This window comes from Sturnus vulgaris, chromosome 17 (genome assembly GCF_052056855.1).
Source record: "Sturnus vulgaris isolate bStuVul1 chromosome 17, bStuVul1.hap1, whole genome shotgun sequence".
In the NCBI taxonomy this organism is placed as follows: Eukaryota; Metazoa; Chordata; class Aves; order Passeriformes; family Sturnidae; genus Sturnus; species Sturnus vulgaris.
Genome location: NC_142259.1, coordinates 8,605,361 through 8,625,048, shown reverse-complemented (window position 1 = coordinate 8,625,048; position 19,688 = coordinate 8,605,361). Strand labels below are relative to the sequence as shown.

General features: G+C 41.5%; 1 protein-coding gene and 1 long non-coding RNA gene across 3 annotated transcripts in view; one reads left to right on the top strand and one right to left on the bottom strand.

Annotated features, from left to right (window-relative positions):
• Window positions 1–19,688, top strand: part of EYA2 (EYA transcriptional coactivator and phosphatase 2) — an 87,382-nt gene that overhangs the window by 4,532 nt on the left and 63,162 nt on the right. The gene's annotated exons all lie outside the window — the stretch shown is intronic.
• LOC148221819 (uncharacterized) lies at window positions 11,178–12,841 on the bottom strand. Its single transcript, XR_015807336.1, has 4 exons — window positions 12,727–12,841; window positions 11,776–11,947; window positions 11,527–11,680; window positions 11,178–11,431 (listed from the first exon to the last, which is right to left on the bottom strand). It is a non-coding gene; the product is annotated as an uncharacterized LOC148221819 (long non-coding RNA).

Genomic DNA, 19,688 nt, shown 5'->3' with positions numbered 1-19,688 from the left:
AACTCAAGTAATGATGTTTAACAAACACCTTGTTTTAATCAGGTGAGGATAAGCCCTTCAATTAGGATGCAAATAATTGCTCCTCTTGGTTGGGTTATTTGGGGCCTGGAGGTGCTGCCATTTGCAGGTAGATTTGTTGCTACCCAAGGTTTGAAGCAGGAGAGAGGAGAAAGCTGGAATAAGAATTTAGGTCTTGTGCAAAATATTTTTTATCACAGCATTAAAAACCCGATCCAGCTCCCTTCTTTGTCAGGCTGTTCAGCTGATCGTGATTTACTGCTGCAAGAGGCGTGAGAGGAAAATTGGATCCAAAATAATGTTCACTGCAGAGATGGTTCCAGTGAGTGTTAATTAAAAATAGTCCAAGCTCTTTTCACACAGTCTTTCTGCTTGTGCTTTAATTATATATTTTAATTATTTCAAAGATGTGTAAAATGAGATGAGAAAGATTACACGAGCATAATCCTTCCCATTTAAAATTGTCTGCAGCTGCTTAAGTCCTGGCATTAGGAGTCACATATAAACATGTTTATTTAACATCAGCGTTATCTGTTAGATTGTACATGGTTCATTAACATGGAGAGAATACTTTTTGTTTAATAGTGTGTGGGAGCTGCCAGAGGTCAGGAGAGGTTGTTTGCCTGAAGTGGAGATGGCATCTTGGCTTTGCTCTCATTCTGTTTGTCACCTCTGCTGCGTCCGGAAAATGCTTCGTTAGTGCCGTGCTGAGGTGTTTCCCCTGGTGTTTAGGGACACAGGCTCTGTGGAAAGCCAGAGCTCTGCTGCGGGGTTGTGGTAAGGTTTATGGGGAATTTCAAGGGAGGTTTGTTGTAATATGTGGGGGATTGTTTAAGTTGGGGTTCAGTTAGAAAAAGCGGCTTGGAAAGGATGGAGCGGGAGGGGACAGAGCCTGGGACATTGTTGTGGTGCCCACAGAGTGTGACTGTGATGGAGGGACTTCACAGATTTGGGGAGATTGGGGGGTCCAATGGCTCAGGAAATTAAGGGTGCTGTGTGTCCCAGGGAATAATATTTTCCTGGTGTGGCTGGGTCAGAGCTGCACTCAGGACAGCTGTACCTGGTGCTGGTGGCACCTCCTCTGCAGGGACAGTGCAGGACGGGGCCCTTCTCTCTCCACAGAGCTCTTGGGGGCTTCTCCACTATTTCTACTGCTGATTAGAAACATGCCTGGACGTATAAAACCATATCAGGGACTCCAGAAATACAAAAGTACCCATGGCCTCAAGTTTAAAAAGGTCAATTAAAATGTTTTACCATGACTTCCATATACAAGGTAATGGCCATGCACTGCATGCAGTACTGGGAGAGAGATGTGCACACCCATCCCTGGGCACAATTTGAATTTTCATTTCAGCTTCTTGAAAATGTTTCTGAATGTTTCCTACAAGTCAGTGAATTTCTCCAGCCTCATTTGGATGGTGGTGGCTCTTCGGGCTTATTGTGCCTTGGAGGGAGAGGATAATTTGAATTTCCATTAGAAAAAGGTAGAAAATTGCCTTCTTTGATTTTTATCAAGCAAGGATCCCTGGTAGATAATAACCAAAAGGCATTGAATAAAATGAGTATTATTGTAGAATTCAAAGTGCTGTGGAAGAGGCAATGTGAGTGTAGCATACCACAAATGTGCAGTTTCTTAAAAGCATGACAGTAAAAATAGAAGGGCTTAAAAAAATAAGCTGAACTACTGTGTTGATTATACGTTGTAGCTGAATCACTCTTAAGGCCTGGATATTGTTTTTAAAAAGCCAGCAAAACATCTATTTCTAAAAAAATAGTAAGTTCCCCCAGAAAGGGAGAGAGAGAGAGAGAACAAAAATAAGTGTTATCTTGGAGAAGGGAATGTCTGGGGTAGGGTTTTTTTCCTTTGAATTATTTTCAACAAGTACTTACTCGGTTCTGTATTTTTAAGAAATTATGTGGACAGCAATTTTGTTGCTTTACCAAGGCAGTGAAAACACCAAGAATCCTTTTTATAATTTGGAAAGAATGTCAAAAGAATGAAGTAGTTAAACCTAAGTGTATTAGATCATACGCCTTAAATGCATAAATAAGCATAGCTGCAATCACAGAAACCAATGTTAAAACCACCAGGAAAACTCACCCACAAACCGTAATGACTTAAAGGGAATGACCTCAGCCATTGTGAAATTTGTGCCTATTTGTTGACTGACATTTATTTGGTAGAAGCAGGGTGCGTGTTTTGTTGGGGTGTGGGATTTTGTTATTTGCAAGACTTGTTTTTTTTTTTTTGTTGTTGCTGCCAGGTTTGAATACAAAGAGTGAAAATGGGCTGGAGGCTGTGAGAGCCTGGATATGATTTGGGCTTTAGCAATTTGAAAAGCAGGTGAAGGATTTGTTACTGATGCACAGAGACTGGTGGAACTGAAGTTTGTTGTTCAGATGTTAGAAACTTCCTTGATGATAGCCCACTTCTAACTTATTCCCAGCTGGTTTCCTGTTAAGGAAATGAAGGTTTAAAGTATTTGGTTACAAACCTGAGATTTCTTCACATCCATGTCTTTGCGTGAGTGCTGCATGAAATGCTGGTGTCATTCATCTCCCCTCTGCTTTTTGGGGAGGAAATTGATGCATGGTAGAACCTCAGCTTGCCTTTGCTGCAACACCACTTAATAATTCAGGGAAATGGAAGTCTTGAATTATTTTAACTATAATAGACTTCTTCAGGAACGTTTTTACATAAACTAGCATTGCAGACTTCAGGCTCGACTGGAGCCATGTCTCTCTGCAAACAGTTTCTCTCTGCTGCCTGCTCCTGGCTGTGGGCTCCTACTTTTATGGGTTGCAGGAATCAAATAGGTCCCAGGTTTAATTGCCCCTTCTTAGATGTGCAGAGAGGTTTGAGAAAATGGGTAAGTTCATGCTGTTGGCTTGAACACACCTAACTGTAGACATTCAGTCTCGTCGTGCAGAAATTCTCATTTGCCATCCCTGCTTTTGAGAAGGAAAGCAGCCCAGCTGAATAAAAAAAAAAAATCCTAACTAAAGAACAGTATTTAATACTGGCCAGCCCAGATAGTAAGAGACCCATGGGAGTTGATGCCTTTGTCTGTGCTGGAAAGAAGAGACTTCACAGAGAAACTCAACCAGAGCAGGACAGCCAGGTACTTCCAAAGACAGGGGGAATGGGGAATGTTCCTTAAACTCAGCAAATGCCTTAAAAACTGGACATGCCTCTGGGATTACTCAGGAACCCACAAGAAACAGTGAGGGGAAAGTGGGGCAGGCATCTGAAATGTTTTTGTTTTTTAAATAGGTTGAGTAAGCAAAGCAGTCTGGGGGCCCCAGTTATTTACAGCTCTGTCTGTGCACCACGCAGAGAGGCTCATCAGCTGTCTTAAAGACAAGTTTTCCATCTATTGCAAATCGTGTCTTCTGATGACACACTTGATTTGGCTGTTTGCTGTGTAATTGTCCTACAGCTACTTTGGAAATAGCTTTGATCAGTTTTGAATATAGATCTCTATCACTAGTTTTGATTCCCCTTCTCTTCTGTGCTCAGTTACCATCCTCAGAATTTAATTGCAACTATTTGACAATTCTTTGATTCTAAGACAAGTCAAAATGTATTTACAAAATACTTTACCCTCAGTAAATGTTGACAGTGTGTACTTCGTTTTTGTAAGCTATGTAAATTTATTATTTTTCCCCACTACTGTGGGTGAAACAAGACAAAATCTTGTCTAAAATTGAGCAATACTTTTTATTTGAAAAAGAGAGATTGTTTTTCCACCCCTTAACAAACTAAAAAGCACCATTTTTTTCTGAAAGATGACACCTTTTAAAGTAAAACATGTGAATGTTATTTTCACTGTATCCAAATTTTCCTTCTTATTCTTCTTTTGTAGGGTTGACTTTATTTTTGAATTTATAAACCCGTGGTTTTTACTAACTTACATTTGGTAAGTGCTGTGTTGATCCTACTCCTCTTCACTGAGATAGAGTTAGGAGTAAGTCAGCCTTAATGCTTGTAGCAAAATACATAAACTTTCTCCTTCCTTGTGTTCAACTATGCATAAATATATTAGATCCAGTCGTGCTCTCACTGCAGTTCCCAATCATTTCACTCAAATAAGGGTTGAGCCCTCACTGAGTGGGAGCAGTTTTAAACCTTCTGTACTTGTTGCTAAAGTTCATATTTAACTGCTGCCAATGCAAGTCCAGCTGACTTCTTCAGTGTCTGAGCTTGAGCCTTGCAAAGTGGGAGTGGGAATTCACATCGGAGTGGGAATTCACATCTTTCTGTGCTGTCCATGCTCAAATGCCTATTTGCAAATCAGCAAAGTTTTCAGCAGCAGTTAAAAAAACTACTAAATCTGAGTTGGGTGGAGAGAGGGAGGTACCACAGCCCTTTTGGTACCAGTGGTTGCAACCTTCTGCACAAAAATTGGCAGTGATATGACTTAGTCTGTGGTATCACATCTCTGAGCTGGTACTCCTAAGTGTGGTGGTGGAGTTAGGTGTGCAGCAGGAAAATAAGGTAGACACCACTTTTCTTTTTATTTGTTGAAATAAAATTGTGAGATCCTTATTCTGTTTAGCCTTGATGGCCTGTTGTGTAAATACCTACTTTAGAGGAATCTTGTTTTTAATAAAATTCATTTCTCTCTGAATAAGAGGCAAGCTTAGGTCTCTGAGCAGAAATACATAATCATTCAGCAATGCTGTAAACGTGTGTAACTGTACAAGGCAGTGTAAGATTATGTTCTGTATAGCCACTTTCACAGACCTTTTCTGTCTTTCCCTCTTCACCTGAAAACTCTTAAATTGTGGTTTCAAGGAAGGCGTATTCTGCCTATTATATATGATTTCATTTTGTTTGTTTGGCAACCATCCTTCCTGTTCACTGCAGCAGATGAATATAATTTGGGGAAGAGAACTAGGTGGGGAGGGGGCTGAGGAAGCCAAGTGAGTCTGCTGTAAAATATTTGAGATGCAGCAAAACTTCTGGGCTGGATGAATTTTGAAACATCACTTATGCTCCCCTGCAAATTAGGGGTGGGGTGTGGAGACAAATGCTGGGTTTCTAATTGAGTGCAATAAAGGATGCTGCTGCTAAATGTCAGATGAGTTGATGCTGGAGCTTGATGCTTTCCTTCCTAAAGCCCAGGGCTTCTCGTTGCCCCAGCCCCCTGCCACAAATCAGGATTATTCCATCCCAGCAGTGCTTTAACCATGCCTGTGGTGCAGCAGGATGGTTACTGAGCGATGCACAGAAGCATTGTGCCCTGGTTGAGGACAGGAAGTGGAAAATGAATATTGTTTTGAACTTGAACCTTGAGAGCAGACAGAAGGTAATTATTGGAGCTGGAACTCCCCCGGGGGAAGCGGGGGAGTGATGCTCTGCACTTGTAAGAAACACTGTGGGATCTTAAATATCTGGTAGTGTTTAACGCTCTGGTTTTACATTTCTGCTTTTTAATTGATCTTCTGCTCTTCTCTTTTCTTGGCAAACAGAGGAAGAAACAATTGGATGTAGACTTAGCGTGCTGTATTTATTGATAGACACACTCCTGCCCTCCCTTTGCTGGTTAAATTTTAGTCTTGGTGTTAGTTTCTCTTGCAAAATGAACTCTGCTGCTGCTGGCTTACTTAATGGACCTATTATATTGAAAAATTAATTAATTGATGATTAAAAGCACATAAATGTATGTGAAGCCATTTAATCAGAAGCTGTAAGCCACTTGTGTAGTATTTACCTTTGATTATAAACTAGAAATTTATCTGTCCTGTAAAGTACAAAACCCCACTGTAATGACACAAAATGTGCATGGTTGTAGCGTTAACATTTTTTGTATCAACTTTTTACTAATGCATTACTACTAAAATAGTAATTTTAATAAATACTGATAATTTTTAGTAAATACTAGTAGCCTAGGAAAAAAAAAGGTAAATATCTGCCTTCACTGAATATTTTGCATTATATCAGTGGCCTGTGGCTTCAGTAATTTACTGAAGTGTTTTTACTGCTTTTCCCCTCTGTTTTGGCTCCTACTTTACAAGTTCATCAACAACAGATAGTGAGTCCAATATTTTTTCCTTCCTTACAGACTGTGTGGGATCTTCTGGAGATTTTAAAAATACTGTTCCTTATTAGATAATTAAACAAAGAAGGGAAAATATTTTTCTGTTAATTTCTACCTAAGGTAGTACATGGATTTTCTTTTCAGAAAGAAATAATTCTGTATTTTAAAAACACTATTTAAATTGAAATGGCATTAATTTTTTAAAGTATAATTAAATACATACATGTTTATGATAGTCTTCTGAACTTGATCAGGGAGACTTTATTTTAATGGTGATGAAGTTTTAGAGGCAGTAAAGTTAAGTCACTTTAAAAGAAAATTGTGTGATGATTTATTGTAGCAGAGCAGGTGAAATTCCTCTAGAGATTTTAATATCTTCCACCTGGTATAGAAATGAAAAGAAAATATTCTTTAGCTGGTGACTAATTTGTCACTAATACCCAGGGGTTCCTTCATTACAATGCAGAGATGTCAGTTTTAAGAGAAACGTGCGGTGAAAAAACCAAGTGCAACTTCCCGTTGGAGACAGTTTAAAAAAAAAGAAGGAAAAATAAAGGTCTGGAAATCAGCCGAAGTCGTGTGAAGGAAGGCTCCAAAGCTATCAGCCAGGGCAGAATGCCTGGGGAGGGATTTTACCTGCGGTGGAATTCATCAGGAGCTGTGTGAGGAAGGAGGGCACAGGCGGGGACTCCGGGAGGAGCTCGGGCACGCACAGTGCCCAGGCTGGCGATCTGGTCTCCTCCCCGCTGATGGCTGCAGGAGGACCTGGACTGCTGAAAAAACAAGCCACGCTCACCTTTACTGATGGCTTTTGTTCCTTATCGCAGCGTTAAATGAATTGAATCCAAGACATGGATGGAAAAGCTGCAAGAGAATATCTGCAGCTCGAACCTCTCAACAGAGAGCGCGGTGTTTCTGCCACATCAGTGTCCTGACAAGTCATTTTTCCCAACAGAAGGTTACTCCAGTGTTCAGAGACTGATGTGGTGTCCTCGCTTTGCCTTTTGCTGCAGTAACAAAATTTTAACTCTGCTCTTGTCCTTCCAGTTTCCAGCAGCTTGGTGTGCAGGGGAGCATGAGCCATCACAGTCCCAGCGCAGAGTGAAGGAAGGATTTCACTCTGTCCCTTAAGCTGGTCACCCTGCAGCAGCAGCACTCTTGCTTCTTGAGGGCTTTCTGGTTTACTCTTCCCCATATTTAGTCCAACCCAAAAAGTTGCTCAGGAAGAGCGTTTGCAGTAGGTTTCTATGGCAGAAGTGGAGATTCAGTGTTAGGACTCCAGTGGTGTTAGAGATTTGGGAAGGAGAAGTGAGCAGTGCACCAAACAACGTGAATGTTGGAAACAAAGTGCCCAAAAACTTCGTGGTGAAGGTGTTGATGTCACAGGCGGAGCCCTGGCATGTCCTGCAGACTGCAGCCCGTGGTAACACAGTTCTGTTTCTCACTGGGGAGATTTAATCTCAGCTCTTCTATGGTTAGTTGGAGAAATGGAAGATTTTATGTTCTGTCAGAAGGAGATGATTGGAAAGGAAATTTATGGGATTTGCTACATTTCTTCCAGTTAAAGTGTATTCTTCATTCAGAGCCCTGAGGTGAGTAAGAAACACTCTTGCGTGTGGGGTGGGTTGACTGTGGCCAGGCATTCCCCTGGCTCCTCACCCACTCCCCATCCTCAACGGGTCAGGGGAGAAAATATGATAAAAAAGCTCATGGGTCAAGATAAAGACAGCGAGATCACTTACTATCTCCCATCACAGGCAAAACAGACTCAACTTGGGGAATGTTAATTTATTGCCGATTACAATGGTGTTGGGTGGTGAGAAACAAAAGCCAAGAGCTAACAGAGTCCTGCCCCCCTCCTTTGGCAGGCTCAGCTTGGCTCCCACATTCCCAGTTCCTGTGCCTCACCCGGGGGGATGGCGAGTGAGAGACTGCAGTCAGAGTGTGCATTTCCTTTTTACCACTCCTCCTTCCTCACACTTCTTCCCTTGCTCCAGGGTGGGCTCTGCAGGCACAGCTCCTGCCTGTCAGGAGAACCAGGTCCAGCCTGTTTTCTCCAGGAGCTGTGGCTGTTCCTCTCACATTTTTCCTTCCTGTCACATTGGATTTTGCCTTTGGACAGAGGTGCCACCAGCCTCAGACAGGTCCTGCTGTGGGTGTGTGGTGGAGCTGGGTGGAAGCAGCCCAGGACAGACCCTCACCCTTCCCTGCAGCCCCCCAGCAGTGCCTGGTGCACGCCCCTGGTAGAGCCTGACAAAACCAGCACTTTTTAAATTCTGTGCAGTGATGGCACATCCCGTCCAGCAGAAATTCCTACCAGGTTTAGAGTGTTGTAGGAGAGGGAAGGGTGACAGAGAAGGTCAGCCAGCCTTGCTTGTCCTGCCTCCCACCTGAGGTAAGAGAGCTGAGTGCTAGAATTAGATCCACCTCTTCAGAAATCTCGGAGTCGATACACAAAGGCTGTTGGGGCATCCTGTGGGCACAAGTGATCCTGCATGAGAAACTGAGCTTGTGCTTGATTGATGTTCAAGGACTGATTTTGGTTGAAAATGTAGTTGTACTTGTATGGTAACGTGCTGGCTGTGAAACGTGTTGTCTTTTACATGAATTCCTGAACCAGGGAGACATTTTTTGCGTGTTCAGAATCTTACATTTCCTAGATATGTTTTCTTAAGTGTGTTTTTTGATTTTAAGTTACCAGAAAATTTGTAACTGCTCTGAAGACTGGAAAGGCTCCTGTAGGAGACTTCTCCTCTTCCCTGCCTCCCCAAAGGCCAAATATTCTTTAATGTTTAGGATTTTTGCCTGTATTCTATTAATATTCATATCTAAAGTGTAGAAACAGGTGAGATAGTCTTGGTACCAAATGGCAGCCATCTTCTTGATTTTAATCGTGCATCCAAGGCTTAAATAGCATATAAAATTTTCTTTATATGTTGAGCTTCAAGGCTTTTCAGCCATTAACCTTAAGCTTTTATGGCATCATTTCTTAACCTTATTTATGCTCCAAAGGGAGGCATGTTCAGTTCCTTATGAGCCACTTGCCATTCCTGATGGTGATGGCAGCTCTGTGCCTAGGAGGAGCCTGAAGAGTGCAGGGCAGAGTTTGTCTAAGGAGGGTAAATGATCCTGCTGTTCTCAGTGGAATTAGGTTTACTTTGAGAGGGATCTTGCTGAAGATTTGGCTGTAGCTGCTAACAAGGTGGTAATGAACATGTGCTGCTGGTGTTATCACACATATTAATGTGCCAGATGCTCTGTCAAACTAACATTTTTTTGTGTTTCTTTTTTCTCCTCAAGATAGCCTTACATTTATGTTCTTGTCCTGGGAAGCAAGTTAGGAAAGTCATTTGAACAGCAGTGAGCTCAGGAGAGAGAGCTCTGTGTAAGCATTTTTATGTTTAACCTGACAAGCCAAAGTCCTGCCCCAAAATATTGTCTGCTACTCTACAAAGAAGCTGTCAGCCCTTCATTAATCATTTAGTGGTCCTTTAACTGCACAGTAAACAAAACCCACCAGGCCTGTGTTGTCCTGCTTGCAGCCAATTCTCTTTTGCTCAACACCTCATGGAGAACTTGGTTTGAAACCCAATCCAGCGAGGTGCAGCCTTCCCCAGCAGACTGCTGTTAATGGCCCAGATGTCTCCTTAATGAAAGGGTTTTGTTGTGCCAACACGATGCTCTCTGTCTTTCCTCAAGTGGATGCTCTCATTGTTGATGCAAATACCATTACCAGAAGAAGTAGAATGGAACCTGCAGTGTTGTAGTCTCTGGAACTCAAAATTTTGTAATTACTCTTGGCGCATACTACTCTTAAAAGCTGTTTTGTACAGGGGTTTTTCAGCATCAGTGGAAAGTTTTTTGTAATGCCTGAAGTGGCTGATACACCCTTGTGACTTTTGGAAGTGCAATTTGGATTGTGTTCTGCAAATTAAATGTTAGTAAAGAAGAAATAGCTGGGATGTGATTTGTTGAGGTGTTTCTCACATGGTGCCCTGACAGTGAACAGTCGAGTGCTTAGATGTTGTTGTGTTACTTATGCAAAAGGAAGTTAGAGTTTAGCTGCCAAAATCTGATTTCTTTAACTTGTGAGTTGACAGAATATAGGTATTGCTTTGCCCTGAAGCCTTAGCCTAGAAGTTACACAGCAGTTCCCAACACAGTAAATTTGAAGATTTCCAGGCTCACTTAAGTGCTGTCAGCTAAGGCTTGTGTTCAGTCTTAAGCATTTTTCGCTTCACTTAGGAGAGCCCAAAATAATCAGTGCTTGGAAAGGAAGCTATGTTATCCTGACATGAGTTTAAAAGAAATATTACTCCCAGATTGCATATGTCTAAAATAGACTTCTCAAATTTCTTCTGCTGAATGTTAGCTTACAATGGTGAAGGTAAGTGACTGTGAAGATAATTTTCATGTTTAATTAGTTGTGTGCATGATTCATATGTGTTTTCTTCTCATTTCAGTTTCCTGCCAGCCTTGTGTTTTTATATTGCTGTAAATCTGTGAGTGTGTATTTGGAGGCAGTACTTGTGGAGTGATGGTCACCAGCTCTCATCTTTTTGAATGTACTAAGTGCATTTTTAATCTGAGGATTTTAACTCTCTAGATACTAACAAGTCAGATTTATTTTTTCTAATACAGAAGAGGTACAATCCAATTGTCCTTAACAATGCATGTAATCTCAGAAGAGTAAACCCCAATGCTTATCCCTTGAAAAACTCCTCAGAGAAAGAACTGCTTGGAGGAAAGAACTTGCTAAGCTTTCTTTGGCTTAAAAATACTTGCAAGTACCCTGAAGCCATCCACTCTGTTCACTGATACTAAAAGTTAGTGAGCAACCTCCCACCCATTCCTAAATGCAATTTTATTTTCTAGTTCTCTAGTTGAACTTCTTGGCTCTGTTGTTAACTTCAGTAGATGCAGTAAGCATGACAAGAAGTAAACCCCCAAAGTGCTGCAAATACTTAAAGCAGATATGAAGTAATAATTGCTCAAAAGTCTGTGCATGAGTATAATTTATGGATTAGGTGGTGTGGGCAGAGTCCTCAAAGCCATTAAATTAATTTGTTTGTCAGTTAACATTATAATAGTAAAAGTGGTGCCAACTTCAGCTGTGTTGGAGAATTTAATGATAACGCCGTGTTTACAGTGCAGGTAGCTGTCACCTGAACAGGGGAATAATTTGGGTTTGTCTGTGGTGCCAGTGGAACTTCAGTCACCCTGTGGGCAGTGGGACCCTCCTGGAGCAGTAGTGTTGATGGAGCACAAGTGTGGATTGTGAGCTGTGTCCTGCTCAGCCCGGCTGCGTGTTCTGTCTCCTCCTTGGTGCAGGTGCCGTAGGATGTGCTGCAGGCTGCATCAACCTGCTGAGCCAGAAACAGGAAAGCAGTGAAAGATGAGTTTGTTGGTCAGGCTTGTGTGGCTGCAGGAGGTTGTGGCTGGCTCAGGGAGAGGGTTGTACCTTTGGTCAGTAGTGAAGTCTCTGGATGTTCACAATCATTAGGTGCTAATCAAATCCCAGGATAGATGATGATACAGGTTTGCAATTACCCTTGATTACTGAACTTGCAGGCAACAATTTGGGAAAGAAGTCCATTTGCAAGTAGTCATTGTAGCTGTTGAGGATTGATCAGCTTAATACTTCAGTTTAGGTGGGGGTTTTTTTCATATTATCTTTTATTCACTTAATTTATTAAATTTCAACCCTTACCTGGCTTGAACTTCCAACAGCGTGTGCCAAGTCCCATCCTGTTCATTCACCTGTTTCCCAAGGGCAGTTTTAGGTAGGTATTTTTGAAATGTGCATCCTAAACACATTCCAGAGGAGGTTCAGAGGAAGATTTGAAGTTTACTGCTGCTTTCTTTTGGAGCAGCCAGAGAAGCTGGAGGAAAATCATGGTTACATACTGAATGACAGGAGTGCTTGCCCCAGTCATAGGAAGCCCAGGACAATTTCCTCCAGGTGCAGGCTGTGTGTGACACATCCTCAGTGTATAATAGTAACACACTGATCCTTATTCAATTCCCATTTGGAATCTTGTCAGAAGTGACTTGCCCAAAATCTAACACCATGTTAGTAGGACAGTGATGAAAACCAGGTATCCTTAATTTCTGAATTCATTGGTGCATTACCTACTTAAAGACCTCTTTGAAATGAGTTGTAGCAATCCCAGATTTTTGGTTGCAATTTGTAAACTGTATTTTAAAATAGCATTATCTCTTCCTTCAAGGGGGGGTTGATAGAATCAACTGACAAACTATTTTAATTACTGCATATATACAAGAAAAACTTCTCTCTGACAAAAACATATTATATCTTGGCTCTTTGTACTAACCAGCCCAACTTAAATTTCGCATCTTGCTGCCAACAGCTGCCTTACTAAGACACAGTGTTCATAATAAATGAAATTTCATGAAAAAGAAAAATGAAAACTTTGTTCCAGCTGGATTGTAAAGGCAGTTGGAGCATTTCTATCATGCATATAAAGCTGCCATCCACATAAACATTACAAATTAGTTTTTCATTTTAATAATCAGGATCAGACCTTTTCTTATTATTGAGCAAATGCAAGCTATTAGAACCATACAATTTCATTCAATGTCCATTAGCTGTTGAATCCTGTCCAAAGTTAAGTGTTGGAGTGTTTGGGGAGAAACTCACCTTTTAGTTTCAGCTTTTCAGGTTTCTGACAACCTCCTTGGATGAAGAGGCTGAAATGAGCAGGCTGCTCTGGCCCTGCTTGGTAGCACTCAGAGGGGTGTTAGTTACATCATTTGTTCTTGGAGCTGTTGCTGTGCATTGTTGAAAGCCCTGCAGCTGGTGAGTGCTTGCCCGGACTACCAACGGGAATCTCAGCTGAATTATCACACACCCTCTCTGCACATGGAAGAGATTAATTCTTAGAGCCACAAACAGAATGAACACTTTGTACTTAGCACCATAATGTAAGGTCATGCTGCAATACAGTGCCAGTAACCAACTCTTTAACCAATAAAATCACAGTTCTAATAACCATGTGTTTTTACAGCATCCTCATCCCAAAGGATCAAAGAAACATTGATTTATTTAGCTTTGGGTCCCATCCCCTGTTGTTCTCACTCCTTCCCCCTGCTCCCCATGAGCTCAAAAGAGCCATATATGAGCTGAAACACAACTGTTGGTGTGTAGCTCACAGCAGGGAGGGATGCTCTGCAAAACCACACGAGAGAACATTTTAGCCAGTAGAAGTGACAGGCAGTGTTGTTGGGCAGAGAGAACACAAACACCAGAGCCTGCTTTGGCCAGGGGTCGATATCCACACGTCCAAACTGCTGCAAAATTCGTTATTGACAATAAATGGATTAGAAATGTTAAAATTCAGCCTTTTAGAAATGTACACGGCGTGTGATGTACAACTTTGCCTCTGTATAGAAAATTTTGTTAAAAGATGGAGCTGATCTCTCCAAAACCTGGCTGAGGGTGCCATGAACAGTATGAGTTCAAGACACTGGAGTGCAGAAGTGTTGGTGTGAGTGCCTGAGGAAGCAGGTATACATTATGCAATTGAGGTGCCAGCAGCAGAATTTTGCCCTTTAGTTAAGAAAAGGCGAATAAAGCTGTCAAGGAGCTTTACCACCCCATGGCTGAGCTATTGGTAATGTGATTATATCCCCATCCTGCTGTAAGGGCCCCTTGTCCTGGTGCAAGTGTGTGCTGAGACGTGGTGTAACATCTCTCCTCAGCAATCCCTGGGAGCCTGTTAGGATTTTTTACCTCAAGGGTTTCCACAGTTGCAGGTCTGGTTAAAGTTCCTTATCAAAAGGCAAACTCAGTACAGGAAGGTTTCTGAAAAATTGACATTATGATTTAGCATGCAGCACTCAGTCTACATTATAAACAGTTTTGTGGTTCAGACAGTGTGTGGTTGTTGATTACAGCACAGGTAGAGGTCCAAGACCTACTGTGAATGTAGATGTAATTAAAGTGCTTCTTGCTTCAGAGTATTTATTTCTTACGATCAGAGAACAAACAATGTGGGCACAAGATAAAAATTGTCATGATCAGGTCACTATTTTGTTGAGAAATAAACCAAATATTTGGGGTTCACCTCTGAATTATAGAACTTTAGAAAAGCTTAATAATTCCTAATGGCTGAACATTCTACTTCTAAGCCCAAAAATTCTGCTTCCAACTAAAAAAAACCCCTCATTTTTGAAAAAGAACCTGTGGCTGAGCAGCTACAACTTTCCCTGTTTTAAATGCTTTTCCATCCTATTTTAGATGAGTGCATGAAATAGGTTGTATGCTGGCCTGTGGGTCTATCAGAACTGGCAGTTTGTCAGGGAAAGAGAAATTGATACACTGCACAAAAACCCTGTCAGCAGCTGGAGAACAATCCTATTCTGGGGTAATTCTTACTCCAAGATATTTCTGCTGCTGGGGAATATTGTCACCTTGAGCTGTGCCTTGTTTGCTGCTGCTTGGGGTCTGTAAAGTCGAGATTGCAGCCATACTTGAAGCAGCATAAATTTTTGTTACCAGCAAGAGTGAGACAATGTTGTCGGGAGAGAGGGAAAGGTTACCTGTTTCTGTGCTCAAAACTGGTGTTTATGGAAACAGAAGGTCCAAAAATGTTTGCTGCAAAAATGTCACTACTTTGTCTTTGTAGATGAGAATGGCAGAATTACTTACATATGTGTGTTTCCAGGGAGAGAATAATTGTTGGAAGTATTTAAAATTGAGAATGATTGAGTATCTAAAACTGTTCCCAACACAAAGTACAAATCTTTTGTTGACATTTGATCTATGCTGTTCACAGATCTTTTATATACACGGAGGGATTTACTGCTTTGTAATCAAGCTGCTGAAGAGAAACGTTGTCCTTTTATTCACTGGGGATGACTGTAACAAATTAAAATGGTTTCCCATTAGCCTTCCCTACTTAGCTGAACCACTTCAAATTACTTGAGACTTTGGCCTTTTCCGACCTCCTCACCTTTGCTCAAACATTTCTTCTTCCAGGAGTGCAGCAGTGTTGGTCCCACAGCCTCACCTCTGTGCCTGGAGTTGCAATTCATGTTGGGCTGCGAGCAGAGAACCGAGGCAGAGCCCAGAGAGAAAAGAAATGTTTAATTTTAAAAGCCTGATGCACGGCAGGTGATCTCTGACATCCTAGGGTGCTGAGGGTGTCAGGAGCTAATTGTAGCTTGATTGCATGTGTATTTTTCTGTCAGACTCTGCATGCAGATGGATAGGTTGTTTTGATTTTAGGTATTTGTGGGCTCTTGGGTTTGTTTGTTTGCTTGTTTGTTTTATTGCTCCTGTGAGGTTTCTGTGGCAATAATGGTTTTACCAGCTTGTGGGCAGAACTGAAACATCCAAACCTCTGAGGCTTGCCTGAGCACAGAAGTACATTTAAACAAGTATGTCAAATTCTCTTTCTCGCATTTATTAATTGCAATCAGAGTTACACTGATTTACAAAACCAACTTCAGGTTTGAAACGGCTTTTCTGTCAAATGTACAAGTCTTGTTTTACAACTGACAGTGCCCTAATGTTAAATGCACACACATTAATCAGTTTTTATTACAAAGTAAAAAGAAAGCCACAACAATACGTGGGCAGTATATATGCAGCTCAATTCCAGATTGCTCCAGTTATTATAGGAATTGAAGGTCTGGATTTCATACCGAATTCCCAAATCTTGTTTGCTCCTGCCTGTTACTTTTCTTTGTACCCAGATTCTAAATTCAGGTTTTATATCTCTCACTGGCTTGTAATAGTAACTTGGAGGTGATATGAAGTTATCTTAGTGCAATGTCGTAATCTGGAGAGCTTTAAAGAAGATTCTACACTTGGGACAGGGCAGGGAAATACAATGGCATTACTGAGTTTCTGCTTTGAAATATTTCAGTGATACAAATATGCATGAGGAATGGCGACTGGACTGAGAAGTTTTTACCAAATAAAAACCACTTGTTTATGCATAGAAGCCTGACTAGATTGACTTGTTTCTGTGCCAGGAAAGGATGCAGGGCAGGCCTGCAGTGACCCCAGTTTGTGGTGTGCAGGGTGGTTCAAACATCTGACTTAGGAGGCACCAGCAGTGGAAAATCCCCCTGGCTAACCCTGGGCATGCACACCCTGGGGGATGGCATGATTGTTAATTAATGCCTACAAATTAATGTTTTGTTTTAGACACAGCAAAGCTGGGTAGAGCTGCAGCTATGTCTCAGCACACCCATACTGGAGAGCAGAAAATGCACTGGGGAGAGAGGGAACTGCAGCCTTTGGAAACACAGCACACTTTGGGAAGGCAGCAAGGGGAAAACAAATGGCACTCAGCAGAGGTGTCTCATGGTAGCCCACTGTTACAGGAATTAATAGCTAATGCCAGCCCTTAAGATTCATGAAAAGTTCCAAAACTGTCCTATCAACCCCAATTATTCCAGTTTGGAAGTGTTTTTGTTGAGCAAGGGCTAACTTGTCAGAACAAAAAGAGCAGCTGTAGGATTCTTGGCTGGTCGTAGGGAAGATCTCATATCTTAAATAATTTCAGCTATCTGTGGTTATTTCACATAGGTAAAAATAACTTACAGTCTGCATAAATGTGGAGAATGAACACAAGGAAACTCAAGCTGACTGCAAATGTTGCTTGTAAAAGAAAAGCATAATCTGTATGTCATTGATCAAAGGGATAAAATCATAGCTGATGGCAGTTGGGTATCACCAGTGTCTTCTGGTCAAGAGGGTGCTGGGATTCAAGTAACTCTTGGGGTATTGTGGGTTTCAGGTGGGTTGTACAGCAATAGCAATATCTGGTAAAGAAATGTGAAAAACTACTGAAGTTTCTGAGACTGTATTTGTATTCCTTACTCTTGTATCTCAGGCCGTTGGGGTGCCAAGGACAATATTTTGAGCAGTTGAGAAAAGGAAACATTCCTAATTTTGCAACTGCTGGTGAGCATTTGCATCCTGGGAGGAGAACAGCCCAAACAGAGTGTTTGCCTAGTGAAGCTTGTCTCTGCTCCAAAGCACACTCTGGGCTTTTTACATATGGGACTATGCAAGAATTCATAATCTGACCCTCTATTTTAATTGTGTGTATACATAACCTGCAGTTCATTACAGAAATCCTTGCTGCAGCTCTGCCCCTGCCCTGTCTGGGAGTGATGCAGAGTCGAGAATGGCCTTAGAAATTAAATTGCAAGAGGTTTCATAGAAAACCACGAGCTTGAAAGAGCTTATCGCTGGTGAGAGAATGATCTCTGGCATTTCATAAATCATCAGCAGGACTAACGTGCTGTTTGGAGATTTGTATCCTTAGCAAATTAATCATGTTCAGGAACGCTGGGGTAGCAATGTTGGATGAGACTCTGTGCAACGCCTCTCTGCCAAATAAACTGCAGGGAGAAGGGCCTGGGAGATGGGAGGTGGAGAGGAGAAGTCAGGCTCAGCTTTCACATTACCTCAGTGTTGTCCTTGATAGCAGTCTTTAAAAATATCAGTCTTTAAAGTCTTAAACAAAATGACAGTGAGAAGCTTCTTAGCAAGTTGCCTTGCTGTTGGCAGAGTGTGATTTCTGCTTCTGATACCTCCAGTGTCACTCCTCACAAGAATTATCCCCAGGAGGTTTTCCAGTTGCCTCCCAAGTGTGTTACAGCTCAGCTGTCCTCCAGCCCTGGAGAGCACATGGGCATCAGGAGGAGTGGAGCTCTTAGGAGGTGCCACAGGAAAAATCTCTTTTTGGAGTGAAGTTCCCTTGGAATTCCACCCACCTGAGTACTCATGTCAAAAACCAAAGAGCTTTTCTTGGCATGAACCCAAAGTTTTGGTGCAACCAAGGGTAATTTTGCCAGCCTTTCTAGAATTTCATTTATTTGCTCATTTACTAATAGGTTCTTGTGGTATTCATGCAAATGTGTTTCCCTTGAATTCACCAAACTTGATATTTGAATTCTACCACAATTATCAATATTTGCAATACAGTGCAGTCTCAAATGCATACTTAGATGTAAGTTTCCATACAGCTAAGGATGCTGTTTATCCCTCCACTTCTCTGATGTTATCTCCTATTCCCTTTAAAAAATAAATACAAATGCATACCAGGAACCAAAAGAAGTGTTGGGCTGTTAAATCATGCCAATTTTTCAGTTTCTGTGTGTAGCCTACAAATTCATTTCTATAGCAATGCAGAATACTAATAAATCCATTCTGTGTATAGATATTTCATAAACTGACTTGTATATAGCCTTTATTTAGCTTTTTTTTTTTTTAACTCCAGTTTTTTATTAACCAGTCTGGAATGCTTCCACTAAGAAGCAAAGCAATTAATTTCAGCATCCTGGAGCCAGGACTGTATTTTGGGGTTGCCATACATTGCATTAATCTAGAGACCACCACTGCTCATTCAGTGTTCTGGTATAAGTCAGATAACTGCAGTTAATGACTAAACCCTCAATATAAATCTGCTGTGTTTCCAGACAGCTGTTAGATTAGCTCTCTCAATTCTTCTGCTATGCCAGTGGATGCCAGCAAGTTCCAGATTTAAATGCTTTTTAATGCTTTGTGCAGCACTGGACACATTTTATAGAGCTGAGTAGGAGATATGCTATATTGTGCTTAATAAACTATTCTTTAAAATATCCATGATTCAGCTGCTTGCATGGAAAAATATATGCTTAGCTTTGAGAAAAATCTTAACTCTTACAGTTTCACTGTCAGGCTGTTGTTCTTAAAACCTGGACTTTTCCTTAAGGTGTGTGTTCATGCTCTTTAAATTATTTGTCCCACGTATTTACTGGCAAAGTGGTATGTGGCAGGACAAGGAAAACGTTGCCTTTTTCAATTAGATGTTGTTAACTTCTCTCCAACAAGCCAGAAACTCAGGTTCTTGTGGGCAGTCCACAAGAATTACAGGGAAATAGATGGAGTGTAATTCTAGCAGAAACTTGTTTTGTTTGTTTAGAAATTGTACTGGAAGTTTTTGTGAATTTTGTTTGGGGTTTTTTTTTTTTTGTTTTGTTTTTTTTTTTTTTTATCCAGTGCAAAGAAATATTTCAGAAATTGTTTTTCAGTACTACTCCATTGCCTTTCAAAAGGCTTTTATTCAAGCCCACGTCCCAGGAACTTTTTACTTCTGTGTCACACATTCTTTTTATTTTGTGTTATTTTTTAATGATTGTCTTTCTTAGCTTTCACCCCACTGGTACATGAACACTAATGAAGTATCTCCTAGATTGGTTTAGGGGGTTCTGGCATGTGTTGTCCTCCCCCGTGAGACCCTGCAGTTTGGAATCTTTGCACCCATTTACTCTGCAATATCTGCTGTTGAAAATGCACCCTATGAACCTTCGGGAACTGCGCTCAAAGTGCAGGATGCAGGATTTTAAGAGATGAGATGATCCCCCAGTGCTGGTTTGTGATTAGAAGCTGAACTAAGCCGGGCAATTCTCTAAGTTGTGACATTTCAATTCCACTCTTAAATTTTGCAGCAGGCACCCAGGCAGGCTTTGTGATGACAGCCAGCAGCTGCCCAGGGGTGAGCGCCCTGGTCATGGTCCCTGTGGCAGGACAAACCTCACAAGCCTGGCACCAGACAGGAACAGAGCAGCTGGGGTGCCGGAGTTACACAGCGCAGTGGG